General features: G+C 42.0%; 1 long non-coding RNA gene across 1 annotated transcript in view; it reads left to right on the forward strand.

Moving 5' to 3' along the window:
* Positions 1-18,349: 18,349 nt before the first annotated feature.
* Positions 18,350-18,904, forward strand: part of LOC311607257 — a 45,089-nt gene continuing 44,534 nt past the window's right edge. The window contains exon 1 of the long non-coding RNA XR_014782576.1: positions 18,350-18,455. This is a non-coding gene — a long non-coding RNA (uncharacterized lncRNA). The remainder of the gene's footprint in view (positions 18,456-18,904) is intronic.

An 18,904-nucleotide genomic window follows, 5' to 3' on the forward strand; every position in this document is an offset into this window, starting at 1 on the left:
TCTGGAAACACTTTAGGGAGGGGAAGAGTATGATCAAAATAAATTTAAGTTTAAAAATTGCTTCAAATGCCAAAAAAAAAAAAAATTAAAAAAACTTTAGAAGACTAGAAAGATGGAGCTAGGTAATTGAGATTCTGCTCTCCTGTGTGAGCAGAAGATGGGTGAATGCCTGTGCTCATGTCATCCTACTTTTCTCTGGGATGTCATCCTAGCGATCGGAGGAGGGCAGTCCCTAGTCCTTCAGAAGGTCTGCCCGTCGGCTGGCCTCAGTGCTGTCATTAATAACTCTACCAGAAAGCTTGCAGTACTTTGCTCTTTGTGGTCTCACGTCAAGTAAAAATGTACCCATCAGATGTTTTAAATAATGCAGTGTAGAGCCGAGACCTACAAATAGCATTTTTCTCGGTGTTAAATGAGTACTCTTAAGAAAGGGCTCTCAAACAGATAAAGTGAAAATCATTGCTCACCAGAATGAAACCAACACAATAGTTAAGCCCTCATAAAAGTGCATTTGGCTTAGAGCAAATAGGACCTCGTTACTCTGGAGAAAGCTTAGCTTGGTTTTATTTCCCTTAGATTCATCTTTCAATGAATCATAAATAAGAAATGCCAAGTAATAAATGCTCTGCACAGAATGCGTTTTAATAATCCTGAGGGGCGTCCTTATGTGGCCATCAGCAGGCAATGTAAATTGTGACTGACACCCTACCCTTCACTCATGGACTTCAGAGGTTCTGGTTTTGCTGGTGCAAATGCTACAAGACTGTGCTGAACAGTTACAGAGTAAATGAACTTGGCTCCATTAAATGGAATGCCCTTGCTTTTAAATATCAAAAAGATCTTATCAGAGTCTGCAGGATTGTATTATGATATATAATGCTGTGTGGTTAGAAATGTTTTAAACGGAAAACAATCCATACTTGAAGGTAATAAATTGGAAAGTTACCCAAGAGAAACCAAGCAGCTGTTTCCAATAACGCAGGTAAATTCTAGTCATGGGAAAATCTCTCTTCTGACTGTGCTGTTGGAAAAGTGTTGTGCACTAAATGGACTGTAGGACAAGCTCACAAATCCCCTATGCAACGCATGCGTAGCCTTTGATTTCTTGCTTCCTTTGTTTATTTGGTTTAATTTTAGTTCTCTCTTCTCACCTTCCACCCAGTGAATCTAGAATTTGTAATTCATTATTGCTTCTGGAAAAAAACCCAAAATACCAGTGTGTGTTTTATAAAATGTTTCTCTGTTGCTCCTTTGTGTCTGTTTAAAACCCATAGTTTTCTTAACATCCTAAATCAAATGCTATATCGCTCATGAGCCTCTGAGGCTGTATAGCTTTTGGACCCGACTCTGAAGTTCTAAGGTACTCACAGATAACAGGAGGTATATGGATGTTTTGTTGCAGGCGCACACAATCCCGATCTTCTGAATACACTAACTTCTGTGAAAACAAGGGTCTTGTCTTATGCTTTAGGCAGTTTCTCAAATTGCTCCTCATGGTGTCTTATTTCATCAAGATTCAATAATTACTTGCTCACACTTGTGCTGCTGTGGCCCTTAGTAGGTTGTGCCACACTCAAACAGAGTGGGAAAACACAGGAAGTGGGTGGTTATGGCCTTAAAATAATATCATCAATTTGAGACCCTCAGCCTACAATCCTTCCAGGACAGCATGTCTTTCATCAAACCTACTAGTCTTGTAGAATTACCTAGATAAACCTCACAATTTAAAATAATAATAATCATAGACCTTATCCACAAATTGAAGAAGACACAACTACTTCATTGAACTCCAAGAGGATGACAATAAATACTGGAGTGATGCTCAAGAAATATAAATACTCAACCAAGTGAAATAATAAAGACAATTGATTTGAAGACTTAACTCAATAAAGAGCTAGAAGCATGGAAGAGAATCCAAGCTGAAATGATGAGGGAGTTAGTAGCAAGCACCAGCACAACAACCTCCATGGCTCAGTTTGCAAACTCAAGGGAAAGTCTTACAAGGAAAATGAATCAATCAGACACAGAAGATAGAGTATCAGGAATCAAAGAGAAAATAGAGGATCTAGAGTAAATAAGCAGAGAATATGAAAAATGAAAAAGCACAGAAAAAGAATGTGGGACACCATTAAGAGAACAAAGCTTTGAATTATAAGCATAAAGGGGAAAAAAATACAAGATCAATGCCATAGACCACATCTTTAATAAGATTACAGAAGAAAACTTCCCCAAGCTAAGGAAAGATACAAGAGTCACACAGAGCACCCCCTATTCAAGATTAGAAAATAAACAACTCATGGCATATCATAATGAAAGCATCAAGTCTACGGAAAAACGATATCTGCAAGACTGAAAGCACAACTGCATATAAAGACAGACTCAGTAGAGTAAGACGTGATGTCTCAATGGGAATTTGAAACCCTGAAGGGCCTGAAGCTGTGCACTCCAAACCACAATGGCCAGACTGAAGTACTGTGTCCAGCAAAGCTCTTTGAAGGAGAAAGAAAAACTTTTCATGATACAAACAGACTAAAAAACTTTATGTCCAACAACAACAAAACCCTAAATAGAATGCTGGCAGCAATACTTTAAACTGAGAGAGATATAATAGCAACCAATGGAGTCAGAAAACAAATGAAGCTACAGTTACGTGAACTACGCAGACCTTTTAATGACAATTCTAAGTAGTCATGGCCTCAACTCTCCAATCAAAAGATACAGTCTACCCGAATAAATTAAGAATCAAAAATCCATCTTGTTTATAAGAAAGTCTAGGCATCACCTGCAAAGAGAAAGAATGGAAAAATGTATTCTGAACAAGTGGCATCAGCAAGCAAGCAGGCATGGCCATTCTAATATCTGACAAAATAGACTTCAAATTAAAAATAATCAGGAAAGATAAAGAAGGACATTCAGTCTAACCAAGGGATCAATTAATCAGTAAAATATCACAATACTAAGAATATATGCACCAAACTCTCATGCTCCCAATTTCATAGAAAGCATACTAATACTAATATAATTAAGGTCACAAATGAACACAAACCCAACAATAGTGGGAGATTTCAACACCACAGTTTCTCTAACATATAGGTCATCTGGAAAAACATATATATATATATATATATATATATATATATATATATATATATATATATCATATGCATACACATACATATAAAATGCATACAATAATAAGTAGTGAAAAAAGAGGTCATGAATTTGTAAGAGAGCAGGAGGGGTATGTAGGGGTGATAGGAGAGAGAAAATGTAAGGGAAAATAATGTAATTACATTATAATTTCAAAAATAAAAGTCCCAGAGAGAGAAAAGTAGAACTGAAGGGAAAATACTCAACATAATGAAGGCTTTATGTGACAAACCCATAGCCAACATTATTCCAAATGGAGAAAAACATTAAGTAATTCCCTTAAAATCAGGAAGGAGACAGGATGGCCCACCATCCTCACTCTTTTTCAGTATAGCGCTGGAGGCTCTAGCCAGAACTATCAGGCAAGAAATAGAAGTGCTACAAATAGGAAAAGAAGAGAACAAGTTATTCCCAGTTGCCAGTGATATATCATACATAAGAGATGCCCAAAGTTCAGCAGAAGAATATTCCACTGTGTACATGTCCCACATTTTTTTTTCCAACCTTTTTTTTCCTCCTTTATTAATTTATTCTTGTTACATCTCAATGGTTATCCCATCCCTTGTATCCTCCCATTCTTCCCTCCCTCCCATTTTCCCCTTATTCCCCTCCCCTATGACTGTTCCTGAGGGGGATTACCTCCCCCTCTATATGATCATAGGGTATCAAGTCTCTTCTTGGTAACCTGCTGTCCTTCCTCTGATTGCCACCAGGTCTCCCCGCCCAGGGGAATGGTCAAAGGTGAGGCACCAGAGTATGTGAGAAAGTAATATCCCACTCTCCACTCTGCTGTGTTTCCGTAGTGTAGTGGTTATCACGTTCGCCTCACACATTTTCATTATCTGTGCATCAACTTAAGACCATTCAGGTTGTTTACATTTCTAGAAACCATCAAGTATTTCAGGGAAGTGGAAGCATGCAAAATCGGTTTACAAAACTGGTAGCCTTTCTATACACTAACAACCATCACAATGAGAAAGAGACCATGGACATGCTACCATGTAATACAGCATCAAAGACAATTAAAATATCTCAGAATAAACCTAACCAAGTAGGTGAGAGAAATCTACAATGAAACGTCTAAATTCCTAATAAAAGACATTGAGAAAAATGCTAGAAAATTGAAATATATCACTCTTCTATTTCAGAAGGCTAAAAGGGAAATATTTCAACATAATAAAAGTTTTATATGACAAACCCATAGCCAACATTACTCCAAAGGGAGAAAAATGTGAAGTGATTCGTAAGTGCACCACCCTGACCCAGGGCTGTTGTTATTCTTCTGAGTGAGCTCAGAAGTTACACGTGCCTAAGTGTTTTACCTGGCCATTTCCACTCCAGGCTGTTCATGTTCATATTCCAAGTTCCTTCAGCCGGTATGTGGGACATATGGAATCTATCATTTCAGTTTTCATCCATTTAGCTGATATTTAGTGCCTTCAAGTCCTACATTGCTCAAGAAGTCACAAAAATATCCCAGACAGATCACGTTTTTAAGGCGTGTATAGTTTGTAAATTACGCCCAGGTAGAATTGAGTGTGGCAAAAAGAACCAGTTCAGCAGAGCAGGGGCTCAGAGGCAGGGTAACTTCTTCTAAAGGATATCGTCCTGGACTGGCTGTGAGGAGGCCTTGCTGAGAGGAAGGGCTTCCAACACTGCCTAACTTACTACATTAAGATAGTTTCACTGTAGACTGGATACTGGAGCCATGTGACTCAAGCAAATCTTTGCCATCCATTCAAAGGAAATCCACTCAACTGAGCATGTCTGGGGATGAGGAAAGTCCTAACAGTTACATGGGAAGAGGAGACCATTACATTACACACTCAGCTGACTTCTTTGAGTCTTTTCTCCCATCTGTTTGCTTGGTACCTTCATCAGCTTCTCTTAGTGCTTCTCTCAGATGCTGGGAGCCTTGTCGGCTCTGGTTGCATATTCTGTGCCATTGTGTTGCTTTCCCTGCCACCTCTTTCTCAGAGAGCACCACTGAGCTCCCATGAATGTGTCCTCCTTCTACTTAATCCTTACCAAAGGCCACTGTTATGAAATAAGTATTTTACCATCCTCAGCTCTTCTCCAGATTCAGTGAGAAATCATAATTAACATAACTTGGGGGTCATCCTATAATTATTTTACGCATGCGTAAGCCACCGCTTGTTTGCATTTTAAAACCTGGAGAGGATGGATCACATCGTGTGTGACTTTGTCACTAGTGCTTGAGGTGATGTTAGGGTGGGAAGTAAAGCCTTCCTGCACTGTGCAGAGACACAGGACTGAGCTAGGGGAGGCAGTAGCTAAAACTATTGCAACTAAGCCATGTGTCTGCCACTGACACGGTTCCTGGGACGTTAATCTCCAGGAAGGAATTGGCTTCTGGTGATCTAGGAGACCCTAAGATCTAAAAGCTTCTCCAGGCATTTCAGACTGCAGAGACAAGGCTGAGGGAGATGGGACTCTATGAGTTATTGGTGAACTATCATGAAGGAACTAAATAAGAGGGCTGAGGGGAGGGGAGGAAAACTGCAGTGTGTCTGTGAGATGTCACTAATAGTTAGCCAAGGCTAACATTAACTGTGGTTATTTGACCCTCTTGGTCCAAAACGAAAGCATCTTGACAAACCCCGACCATGAACTCCATGTCACATGCTAACATATGACACACAAATATTCCCACCATCACTGTCAGGATTTATTCCCATGTGTTACATTTTATGGACATAACAAATATGTCTGTTTCCCCCTTTATGGCCTAATTACTATAAATACCCTGAAGCTCTTTTAACTGTATGATGTACTAAGCCATCTTGTTTTATAGGGTTGTTTATTCCTGTCTTCTGTGGAAACAAGATTAAAACAACTCTGGAAATGAGAGTTCAGCATTCATGAAAGCAATGCTGTGAATGTATCATATGTGTTAATAGCACATAAAAAACATATATCTTGGCCTGTAGCCAGATAAGAAAAAAAATGCCTAGCAATTGCTGCTCATTAGTGTATTGAAACATATGTGAATATTGAAGACCAAGTTGAAATAATCGATGTATTGACGTCAGAGGAGATTAAGGAAAAAATCTTTAGAGACCGCCTTCCCCATTTGCTTCTGGTGTGAAGCTTGAGGTCCTTAGTGCCGAACAATAAACAATCCTGTGTTTGCTTGATGTTACTCCACTTGTGTTTGCCTTGAGGCCTAAGTGGGAGAATGCATGTAGGGTGCTTAGAATGGAAGGCTGGCCTGCTGAACTGCAGAGAAGCTGTCGGCTCTGACCATTTATGGGATGCTGTGAAGGCAAACTCTGAATTCTGTGAAGGTGAAAACTTGTGTCTTTGCATCCATTTTCCCTTTTATGAAAAGATGATATTAGTGGTGCCCATCTCCTCGACCCACAGGAAGATGAAATGCAATAGACAAAGTGCTTGGAGTAATGCTTAATAATACATTCTGACTTAGTACTAGGTATCCAGCTATAATAAATATAATAAATAACAGTTGTTATATTGCACATGTATTAGTATTTGTGGTGGTTTGACTGAGAATGATCCCAGAAGACTCATGTTGGAACACTTGGTCCAGTTGGCAGAACTGTTTGGGAAGGATTAAAAGGCATGGCCTTTTTGGAGGAGGTGTGAGACTGGGGGCAGGCTTGAGGTTTCAAAAGGTCTGTGCTAGTTCCAGTGTGTTCTCTGCCTTGTGCTTGTGGTTAAAGATGTGAGCCCTCAGGTGTTTGCTGCCAACCCTTCACTCTGCCAACATAGACTTTTAATCTTCTGGAGCCCTAAGCCCAATTTAATTCTTTCTTTTATAAGTTACTCCTGGTCCTTACATTTTATTATAGCAACAGAAGCATAACTAAGGCACCATAGTTCCCTTTTCATCACCCTTGCTTACTGTCCTTCTTAACTATGTTCTTAGGTACCCTTTTACAGTGCTGTATAGTATTCACCTCATTCTTCCATTTACTTAATAAAATACATTTGTAGGATGTTTTAGAAATTCATGCCTTCTGAAACAAGTAGAAATACAAACAAGGCTACCTTCAAAGAATCCCAGAGAAACACATTACAAGCACTAACATGTGATGGCACTGTTGTGCTTGGTCCGTCTCCAGTTTAACCAGAGGGAGCCAGCAAAAGTCTTTACTTCCTGTTTGGACTTTTCGGTGTTCCTGGATGTAACGTTCATTTTTCTCTCACTGGTGGTCTTCATCATTTCTTTTCCTTCAAGCTTATGTTTACTGAGAAGCTGCACATCGAATTATGAGGGTTCAGTAAGGTACTGGAAGTGAGTGAGTCAGGTACAGTGGCAACTTGACCACTGAGTTCGTGCCCTGTGCACAGGGATGATGGGATCTGCCTTTAGCCAGTGGTTACCATGGAGAAAGGAGATGTGACATCGTATATTTCAAAATAACCTTGAGATTGTAGTTTTATTTGAAAGCTCCTACGTTTTTAGTATAAAATTAACTAAACCAACACCATTATATGATAAAAAATGATTTATAAGCTGGAACTGTATTGAGGACTTGACCTGGCAGCTTCAGCTTAGTGTTTTCTATTTTTTTCACATTTATTTTGAAATATGTAAATTGCAATATTTGCATTGTGTCATTATCTAGATTCACCAGCTGCTGCAATTTTGTGTTTTCATGCTTCCTCAAAGATCTTTTGTATGTTTTAAATTTTTTTCAGTGTTTATTTTTATTTTATGTGCACTGGTGTTTTGCCTGCATATATGTCTGTGTGATGGTGTCAGATCCTCTGGAACAGGCAGGTGTGAGCTGCCATGTAGGTGCTGGAGACTGAACCCTGGTCCTCTGTAGGAGCAGCCAGTGCTCTTAACCAATGACCCATCTTTCCAGCCCTATGCATTTGTGTTTTTTTTAAAATATAGGATTTGCTATAAGGTGCAGACACTGACACTTCAGACCTAAGCAGTTCAGAATGCACAGTCTGAGCACTGACATTCATTTAACTGTGGATTAGCGCAGCTCATGTGGTGGACACATAACACAACATGCCCTTTCATCATCTCAAGAGTGCTTGCCTTGACTGGGGTGTAGCCTTCTTTCGCCACTGAGACAGGAACTTCATATTTCTGAATCTGTGGATGTAACCTCCATTTTGTTCCTGTGGAAGATGGCAATTTATCTTACTGGAGCATGCCTGATCAGCACCAGGGCGGGGCTGTTCTTCTCCTCCCATCACTATGCTGGCTCCCTATGCCTGCTGCATGCTATTGCATGGGCTTCTGGGCAGAGGCTTCCATTTGCGTTTTTCCAAACCGTTGTTTCTATTGGTTTCTCTATAGAATCACCATATTCTCTTGCCTCTTTTCTTCCACATGGGGGATTGTTTAGTCATTTTGTTCAGCACTTCCTCCCTCATTTTTTTCAGGATTTTTTTTCCTAAAGCATTGGTGAAAGGCCAACCAAGAGTTTCTGCTTTGCTCACCTACACATTTGCTTTTCGGCATTTCATAGAAAATGAGCACCTTAAGGAGAGGAAAACTTCGATGTGTATTTCAAGGAATCCTCATGAAGAGAAAACAGGGCAGAGTTAACTGATTAAAGGTCTACATCTAGGTAAAGATCATTCAAAGTTCTACTGGTAATGTACTATAGGCAATGGAAATTTCCAGAGAGCTGGCTGGCTTGGCTCTGGCTGAATAGTGTCTTCCAAAGTACCTCAAAGCTATGATCCTCACTCTTCTTTGTGTGTGTGTGTGTGTGTGTGTGTGTGTGTGTGTGTGTGTGAAACAAGAGGGGTAACTTCCTTAGTGCTTTTTGAAAAGCATGGATATTCATACTAAAGTGGCTAATAAGGTAACTAGTTCAAGGGAAAACAAATGAGAAACAAGGTATGAAAAAATAGCCTATGGACCTGAGAGAGAGCGCATGGTCAGGTATACAGGAGGGGTCTGGGGGAGGAAAGTGAAGGGACAAATATTGTGTTTAAATCACAACCTCAAAATCAGACAAAAGAAAAGAAAAAGAACAGAAGTCTGGGGAGACAGCTCAGTGCCTAAAGTGTTTGCCTTGAAAACATGAAGACCTGAGTTGAATATCCAGAAAGCTTTCTGTTTGTTTGTTTTTGGTTTTGTTTTGTTTTAAAGCCAGATATAGTGTTGCTTGCTTGTACTCCCAGCCTTAGGAGGCAAATACCTGGTATTTGATGGCTACTGGGAAAGTCCCAGGCTAGTGAAAGGTTTTTTTTTTTTTCAAAAATAAATGTCACCCAAGTCATGGCACTAGAGGTTATCCTTTGTCCTGTACACATATGTGTACACATGTACATGAGCACACCACACACACACACACACACACACACACACACACACACACACACATGTACACACACAAAGGATGCCATTCTATGCTCATTTTTCTTTGTGTGTGTGTGTGTGTGCGCACGTGTGTGTGTGTGTGTGCGTGTGTGTGTGTGTGTGTGTGTGTGTGTGTGTGTATGTGTGTGTGTGAAACAAGAGGGGTAACTTCCTTAGTGCTTTTTGAAAAGCATGGATATTCATACTTAAGTGGCTAATAAGGTAACTAGTTCAAGGGAACTATGCTCTTCTTCTTTGTGAACCAGGAACCTACTAACACTTAGCTTTGCAACCTGTGGGCTGTGCATGTTCTTTCGGACCCATACTTTCTACTTTAGCCCAGCCATGGTCTCCCAGAAGACCACACCATTGATATTTATTCAGGAGTATCAGACTTCAAACTTTTAACACCTCAGCATTCAATATACTGCTGAAAGGAACTCAAGGTAAGACTGACTGCCTTACCCTCAAGCGAAGGACTCAGCTCCCAGCCCTCAAGATCTTCTCTGCTGATTGTACACTAACTGCTTAATCTCAGCCTCTGGACACCTGAACTCTTGACATGTCAGTACCTGACCCTCCCCCTGGTCAGGATGGCTTCTTCTGCCTGTCTACCCTGGTTTCATGTCATCTGTCTCCAGGTTGTTTGACTTGTGACTGTTTCTTGTTATGGGACCTTATAAGGCAAGCTCGGCACTCAATAGTAAGTTTCCTTTGAATATGGCACCCAGCCACAGCCCTTTAAGAAATCCAGAGTGACAAAATTGACCTCCCAATTACCCATTGGGTAAGAGAAGTCACTGCTTGCTTGACCCCTCAACTGGATTCCAAACTGAGCGGGACAGAAGGATTGTCCCATGGTCGGGGCTGCTAGTCTCTCTTTAAAATGTCAATGGAAACTTGGGTGAAGCTTCTTTTCATCCTTTCTTCATCACCCTAGTGCTTCTCTGTGTTTTATATGTCTCATCACCCACTTTGTGACTTCCAATGCTCTTTCAATCTCCGTCTCTTTGGAGTAAAGTTTGTGTTATTCCATCTCTCCTTGCATACTACGTCACATGCAGGAAACTGGCTCTGTGTCTCCTAAGGATATTTGCCTTTGGATAGCAGCCCACCTGGACAGTTTAGACTTATTTTATAATCTTAAGATACTTTGAAACATCTGTGTATTAGTTAGTTTTCTGTCTCTGTGGGAAAATAGCATGACCAAAACTTATGGGAGGTGGTTTATTTTGCATTATGGTTTGAGAGAGATAAAAGTGCAACGTGGTTGGGGGAGGGGGCATAGCAGTAGACAAGCATTGTGGCAGAAGGAGGGACCTGAGAGCTCACATATTGAACTGAAAGCAAGAAACAGAGGAAGAATAGGACATGGAGCCAGCCCACGCCAATGACACACTTCCAAAAACGGTTACACTTCTTATCCTTCAATAGTGCCACCAACTGGGACTGATTATTTAATCATCTGAGACTATATGGGACAGTCTCATTCAAACCACTACAATCTGTAAGAACCCCCCCCCCCACACACACAACCCAAAAAAGCCCTGTCTACTAGTTTCAGGAATATGGTACTTGAAGGCAGTATTTCACCCCTCACATGGAAACTGTGTGCTGTGATGGCATTCTGAGGTATGGTAGACATTCAGAAGAGTTTGAGTCCCTCTGACCACTCCTCTACATGACAATTATGTCTCAGCTTTTTTATGACTATATGTTTGTTTAACTTTGTCAGTGTATACAAATACTTTTTTATTTTAGGTCAGAAGACTATGAAATCAGATCTTTGGTATTTTAATTTTTTGGTCCAATGCTCATTCCAATAACCATATTATTGAGACAATTTACTTTAAGAACAAAATAGGACATTTGAAAGATTTGCATGTGTGTGCAGAAAGGAGTATTCATCATTGGATTGCATGTGTAGCTCTCTATATTTGCCTGTGGAAAAGGCACAGCAGGATGAGTACAAAGGAACTGGCTATGATAGTACGTTGTACTCTCTCCTAGATGCTAGGGCACAGGTTCCAATTCTTCCACTGATGATGTCATGTTGGACAAAGTCCTTTACCTGAATATCTCCTAGGATTCTGTTTTACAACAGGATTAATGACAGCGAGAACACTCAGACTTCTTAACCTTCATTCTGTTGAATGCAAAACTGATCTGAAGAGAGGCCCAGAGAAGGATGAATTTTGCCTTCTATCACCATCTGTTATGTGAGTGTGGCATGGGGAACAAGTTGAGTTTTGAAAGGAAGGCTTCCCCTCAGCTTGGTGACAGATACCTCTTGAGGTTTTACAGCTGATGGGTCAGTTTAGAAGTTAAGAACAGAGCCAATAGATGCCAAAGAAAGAACCACTGCTCCCCTGCATTGCTTGGTGAATGAGCTGTTTTTACATTAGTAAACAAGGAAATAACACTAACTTTGTCATCACTAAGCTACAAATTGTCAAATTTGGCAGCTGACTGGCTGCCCTGATTGATGATTTGCAGAAGCGGGAAGATGACAACTGGTTGTTAAGTAAAGCTATTTACAAATACTTCATGCACGCGCGCGCACACACACACACACACACACACACACACAGACACACACACATACACACACACACACACACACACGTGCGAGCGCACACACATGGCTTTTAGCACCAGACAGAAGCTCCAAGGTGAGCCTCCTTTCTTTAGTTCACTATAGAAATCAAACCAAAAAGTGAGCACAACAGAAAGGAGAATGTCCATTACCTAAAATGGTGCTACAATGGAAGGTGCAGGAAGGCTGCAGAATTCCAAGACTCCAAAGCATCCAGAGCTGAGAAGGCTCATGAGTAGCCAGTTCCTGACCTCCTTGCGGAGGGAGCTTATATAAGAGGAATTGTTTCCTTGGCTTGCGCTGTATTCTTCTGAAGCCTTTTAATAGCACAGTGGACAGCCAGGCTGTGAAGGAACAGCTACAGGATGAAAGGGATTCGATATCTCTGCTCTTCAGAGACCTAGTTTGTGACTATAAGCTCATGACGGGATTATATAACTCAGCCACAGGCCTGCAGGTAGTGCTGATGTGCATTTGGATCACTTCTGAAAACAGGAAAACTTTTTCTCCCTAAACCATTTGAAAGTAGAAGGTGACCCAAGTTAGCACAAAAATATTGGATATATTCACTTTCTGGGGTTGAATGGGAAGCCAAAATCAATGGGTCCTTTGCCCCCACAAACTTGGAGGTCAGAGATCTAAGGTCGAATGTCATCAGAATTGACTTCTGAGGCCTGTTGCATTGGCTTGTAGATGGCCACCTTCTTTCTGGGTTCTGACTTGTTTTGCTTTTGAAAAGTGTCTCATTATGCAGATCTAGTTGGTCTAAAATTCGCTAGAGGAAGCTGCCTTCAGAATCACTGAGATTTACCTACCTCTGCTTCTAAATTGCTTGGGAGGAAAGGTGTGTGCTGCCCTGTCTGTCCTGGCCCTGATTTTTATATTGTTTTGTCTTTGGCTTGATGGTGTCCTAATATTCTTTTCTTATAAGGATGGTAGTCACATTGTATTAGAGCTTACCTACTACCTTTATTTTTAACTTTTGAAAGTCCTATCTCCTAATAGCAGAGCATTCTGAAGTCCTGGTGTAAGCGATGCGATGTATGAATTTCAGTTTGGGATGCTGCTCAGTTCACTTCAAACCACATCTTCCTATTAGTGTTTGCACCCTTGCAATACTTAGAACAGAGGCTGTAAACAAAGCTGGGGCCCATTCTTGTCCTTGGTGCCAGACTCAAAAGTTAAAGTTGATGGTTCTCAATATCCTTTCTACCTCTTAGATGTCATTCAAAAGACAATGATCAGAAATAACTTTTACATAAATTACTATCTCCTAAAATTGTGAGGACGCTTAAATTATTCTTTTAGTTGAGTTTGTCCAGTGGATAATTCTCGCGTCAGGGCTGCAGCATGCTGCCAAAGAAAGAGACTAGGCTATTGGTATATTCCCAGTAGAGTCCCAAGAGCCTGGAGAGTACTCTAGATAAATGGCCTCATGCCTCCTTTACTCTGAGGAGGGCCAGAACAGAGCCTGAGAGAGTACAGACCAAAGGTAGCATGGCCTGATAACAAGGCAGTGCTTGAGGCAGATGAGCCTTAGAAAATGCTACTGTGCAGGAAACAGGTTGGGTCATGAAGCTTGTGAAACTGGAAAGCGGTTTTGCCCTTTTTTGTTATGGCTTATGAAAAACCCTTTGCCCTGGAGAGCTAGTCTTCAGGATATATGAGAGGCACAAAAATTCATCACTGTTTCCAAGCTGACAAAGAATCAAAAACAAAACATAAAATACTCTTTAAAAAGATTTATTTTAGTAACTTTGAAGAGCTGGCCAAGCCATGTAAGGTCTAAGTTTTTAAGTTATGAAAGCAGGAAAAGGCTTGCCTTTTAATACGGCTATTGCTGTTCTAGTGTCTGAGACTTTGGAACTGTGTTTGGGTTCCAAACATTTTATTAAAAATAATAGATGAAAAGGAAAACCAGAGTAAAGGATGATGCCCACTCAGCTTTCAGTAAACTGCTGGTTGCGTCAGGCTAGGCATCTCTGAGGACTGTCCAAATGCAGGCTCAGACAGCACTGAGGAGAGTCCCAGGTGAACCACATGTGGTCTTAGAATAAGATTTTTCCTGTCTACCGCGCTGTCTTGAGTTATTCTAGTCTGTGGGCAGCAGTGAGTGACTGGAAATACAAGCATCAGATGTTTAGGATCGGGGCTGAAGACTAAGCAGAGGGCAGAGTCAGGGCCTAGGCCCATGCTCTAGGGAGACATATTTGAATTGGACAAGAAAGGCATCTGTAGTTTCAGAGGTTGTGGCTGGTGATAGGACTTGGTTAAAGTCACTTGTGTTTTTATTCATAGTGGAACCAGTTCAGTGCAAAGCGTGTGTGTGTAAGGACCCAACTGATGGAGAATCTCCTTAGTCACAGAGATGCTCTCAGGGGTAAGGGTCAGTATCAAAGAATCCAAGGTCAGCTGCAGTTGGTGTCACACTGATGAGATAACCTCCGTCTCGTGAGGAAGTTTGCCAGTCAGACTTATTTAGTTGGTTTCTTATGGAGTCCTTGGGCCAGCCACATCTTCTGTTACCAAGTGCAGGGATCAGGGGTATGGGCAGGTTAACCCTCTGTGCTTCCTTAAGGCATGACAGCACCATGATGGTGAAACTGAGACCACGAACCTGTGACAAATATGAAGGCATGTCCTCAGGCCCCTGTTTCTGCCACCATAGAAGCTTTCAGCAAACACTTGCCTTTCACAATGCTGCCACATTCAGAGCTGATTTGTTTCTGTGGGGGTTGAATCTAAACACGTTGGGAAGAGCAGAGGTTGGGTACCTTCCTTACTGCCCCTCGCTTCTCCCTCATTATACCACAGTGGACATGAGGTTGGCTTCTACCAATGAGGATACATACTCCTCCGAGGGCATCTATATAACTAAATGTGTTCTTTAGTTCGAAGGGAACTCTGTATTCTGACTATAGGTAGAACTTGGCATCTACACAAACGGGATCAAATTCTATACTACAAAACAGCCACAGCGTAATAAAGCAGACCAGCTCTGCTTATAATACTCACATCACTATGGTTTGTGGAATAAAATTGGGACACAGAAACAGCAGATAAGAAGTGACATGGAGGTTTGGAAAGAGAAGGCAGCTGAGAGCTGGAGTCATCTAGGGAGGTACTTCAGAAAGGCCGAGCTCTGCAGTGAGTATTGGAAGTAGGTAGGTGGGAGACTGAGTGACAGAAGGAGCCCTCTTTTGATGGATAGAACAGCATGAGGCAAAGACGAGGAACTGGGCTGAACAGTGCTTCCTGGCCACCATCGTTGGCCAGCTAGACTGTGGAAGTCTTTATCATCAGAGCTCTGTGCGGTAGCCGGGCCCCTTCAGGCACAGTGAGAGACGTTCAGCTTGTCCTTTGAAGTGTTTCCAAGCAATTTCCCCCCCAAATTCTTATAATCAGAGAACTGCCACCAGCAGGTTCTAGCCATGGGATCAGTCATCGCTTGTGCCTGCAGGGCAGAGGAAGGAACCCCAGTGGAGCCTGTGTTGTGTGCTCCGCTTCTGCTATTCTCCTCTGATCCATGCCATGCCTTGAGGGCTGCCTTTGGAAGACAGCCATCCACGTAACCCCCCTCTCCCCTGCCCTCCCTCCAAAGAGAGCCATGCCAACAGCCTACTCCATATGGTAGAGGAGAGGGAGGAGAGAAAGAGAGAGGAATTTCATCTTTCATACAGCATTTTCTATGTGCAATAACTTTCTATGAATAGAAAGCATATTTGCCCTAAAAAGCACATTTCTTCAGTTATCTGTGGTGACTGGGTTTATCCAAAGGCTTTAGCAGTCACAAGGATGAGTGCAGCATTGTGACTGTGATCTGTAGTGTCTAACTGCATGAGACCAGTGAGGTCTGTATGTGAGGAATGGCTCTGCTATGTCCCCCAGGAGCAGGTGCACCCAGAAGTAGGTTGATATAGCTCAGATGCTGTAAAGTATTACAGTAAAGAGCTTTGACTTACTGTTCTAGAAAGCCTCTTTCATGAGCACCACATACCCAAAGAGCTCTTGCATTTACTGTTTGTCCAGCTGAAAAATAACCCCAGACTGATGAAACAAGTTGTCTCTTTATTGACAGAAGATTCATCTTATTGAGTGAGCATAGTGACCCTACATCCAAAGGATACTGTAGAGATGATGGCAAGTCACACAATACGGGGATACAGAGAGTTGGCTGAATCAAGCATCCTTTCCATTGTACATCTCCATGCTGCTCCAGAGCAGCCTTGCCTCTCAGTACAACATTTGGGGCTGAGTACCAAGGAGAGGTAAAAACCAATGAGGAGTGAGGAAGCTTCTGCAGCCAGGCAGGTATTTCCTGGTGAGCTGTGCTAGCAGGAAGCCGGAGGGCTCTCTGTTCCTACGAAGGCTGGCCCTGTGTGCCCTCAGAGGCACGCACGCACACACACACACACACACACACACACACACACACACACACACACACACACACACATACACACGTGTTTTAGAAGGGAAAGCCAAGGGAAAGTTGTCTCTGAACCCTTGTCCCTGGTGTTCCTCTTTCCTCATGCTCTGCATCAGGCACTATCACCTCTGTAGCTTGGAGACCCATCTTGGAATTTTTGGCTTCCAACTACATACCTTTGCTCACATTCTTCTTTCTTTTTCTTTCCTCTTGTTTTTTTTTTTTGAGGGGGGTATTTGTGTGTGTGTGTGTGTGTGTGTGTGTGTGTGTGTGTGTGTGTGTGTGTTTGTGTGTGTGTGTGTTTGTGTGTGTGTGTGACAGGCTCTTGTGATAGCACAAGGCTGGCCTGGAATTCACAGCACTCCTGCTTCTGTTGCTTGGGTCCTGGCATCACAGGGTCACATCTTTCCTGATCTCCTGCTTGTTACTCCAGTGACTTCTCCTTGTCCTCTCTTCCATTCTCTCCACATGGAAGGAGACATGGGTAGCTGTTGCTTCTCAAGGCTTCAGACACACACTTGGGAGGAACATGATCCTTATCACCCTCTGACTCTTATGATTCCTCTCAAAACATGCTCTTTGGGGCTATAGTGATAGCACAGTAGTTGGGAGCATGTGAGTTCAGAGGCTCACAACTGCCTCAACTCTAGCTGCAGGGGACCCAACAAGGGGCCAGTGATATGGCTCAGAGCTTGGGAGCATTCATTGCTCATGCAAAGGACCTAGGTTTGGTTCTCAGCACCCACATGGTGCTTCACAACCATCAGGAACTCCAGTTCCTGGGGATCGGATGCCCACTGAGCTCTACAGGCACCAAGTGTGCCCATAATTTACAGATGAGCCTACAGACAAAACATTAACATGAAAGAAGGAAAGCTGGGGGGTTGGTAGTATTCCTTGTTTCTGGCTATTGCTGCTGTCTTTCTCAGTGGTCGCAACTACTCAACACAAATCCACATATCACTTCTCTAAAATTGCATCTGAACTTTACATTTTAGTAATGCCTTCGACTGGGCTTGCATTTTCAGGTATTTGAATATGTTAATTGGAGAGAGATGAACTATATTGACTCACATTCAAACTTAGCACGACTCCAATCTAAATTCATCCTTTTCCTCTTATATTGGTCGCTTTTCTTGTGGCTGGGACAAAACACTTGACAAAGTCAACTTAAGGATGGAGATTTTTACTCTAGCACACAGTGTCCAGTAAATCATGACAGCAGGAGTGTGAGGCAGAGGTCAATTCAGGCGTTACAACCAGGAAGTAGAAGCAGATGAATGGCCCTGCTGTTTGCTTTTTCTTTTTTTTTTTTTTGTTCAGTCCAAGATCCCAGGAATGACGATGCCTACCTTTTAGAAGGGTCTTCCTGACTTTATTAACCCAGACTTAAAATCACCTCACAGATGTGCACAGAGCTTTGTCTCCCAGGCGACTGTACAGCCTGTCAGGTTCACAATATTAATCATCATATGACTCATTACTACTGAATTCCAGACCTCTGCAATTCCTTAACAAGAACATAGGTTGGCGAGGTGGCTCAGGAAGGTGGAACCTGAATGTTTAAAAATGTGGTCATTGTGCACAACGTCCTTTGAGACAAATGTCTGTAATATTTTATGCAAGCTTGGTTTCCCATTCCCTGGTGAACTTTCTATGGTAATCAGCTGAGAGCCTAGACAAATGGAAATTAAGCCACCCCGCAAATATATCCAGAGATTACACGGCACTTTCTGAAGCATCTCCCATTTTATCTTCCAGCTTAATTTTCATCTGGGAAGCAATATCCATCCCATGAATGGCTCTACCACATTGCAGATGCCAGCTGGGGGAATTTTGCTTGCCATTTTTAGTCTGAGCCGTTAAGCTTCTGCAAGAGTTTCCAAGGTTTTCTGAGGCTGGTGGTGATAAACTGCAAGGATAATGCATGGTCTCGATGCCAAAAGATGTGAATTAATGAGGTAAGGAACCGTTTATCTTGTGCAAATGACCAGAGAAGCCTTGCCAAATCCCTTCAAGTTGTGTCTTTTCTCTTGGCATTTTCTTGGAAAGAGTGCATCCTGGTAATGAGACTTGTGTGTGATTAAAGAGACCTTGATGAGCTGATATAGCCGTATGTGGCTGCAATTAGCGGTTTGAGAAGATACTGGGAGTTGACAAAGTCTTTAAGACACTCCCAGAATGGAGGTGTGATGAATACTAGTGTCTCAATTGCGTGTGGTGGCACATGCCTATAATTCCAGTACTTGAGTCAAAAGGCTATGGTAGGAAGATTGAGTGTTTAAGGCTAGCCTGGGCTACATGGTGATCTTCTAATTCAAAATCTGTTAGCTGGGCACGATGGCACACTTGTAATACTGGCACCTGGGAGAGAAAGCGAGAAACAGGAGGCTCACCTGTGAATTTGAAT

This window comes from Acomys minous (genome assembly GCF_964271855.1).
Source record: "Acomys minous genome assembly, chromosome: 10".
Taxonomy (NCBI): domain Eukaryota; kingdom Metazoa; phylum Chordata; class Mammalia; order Rodentia; family Muridae; genus Acomys; species Acomys minous.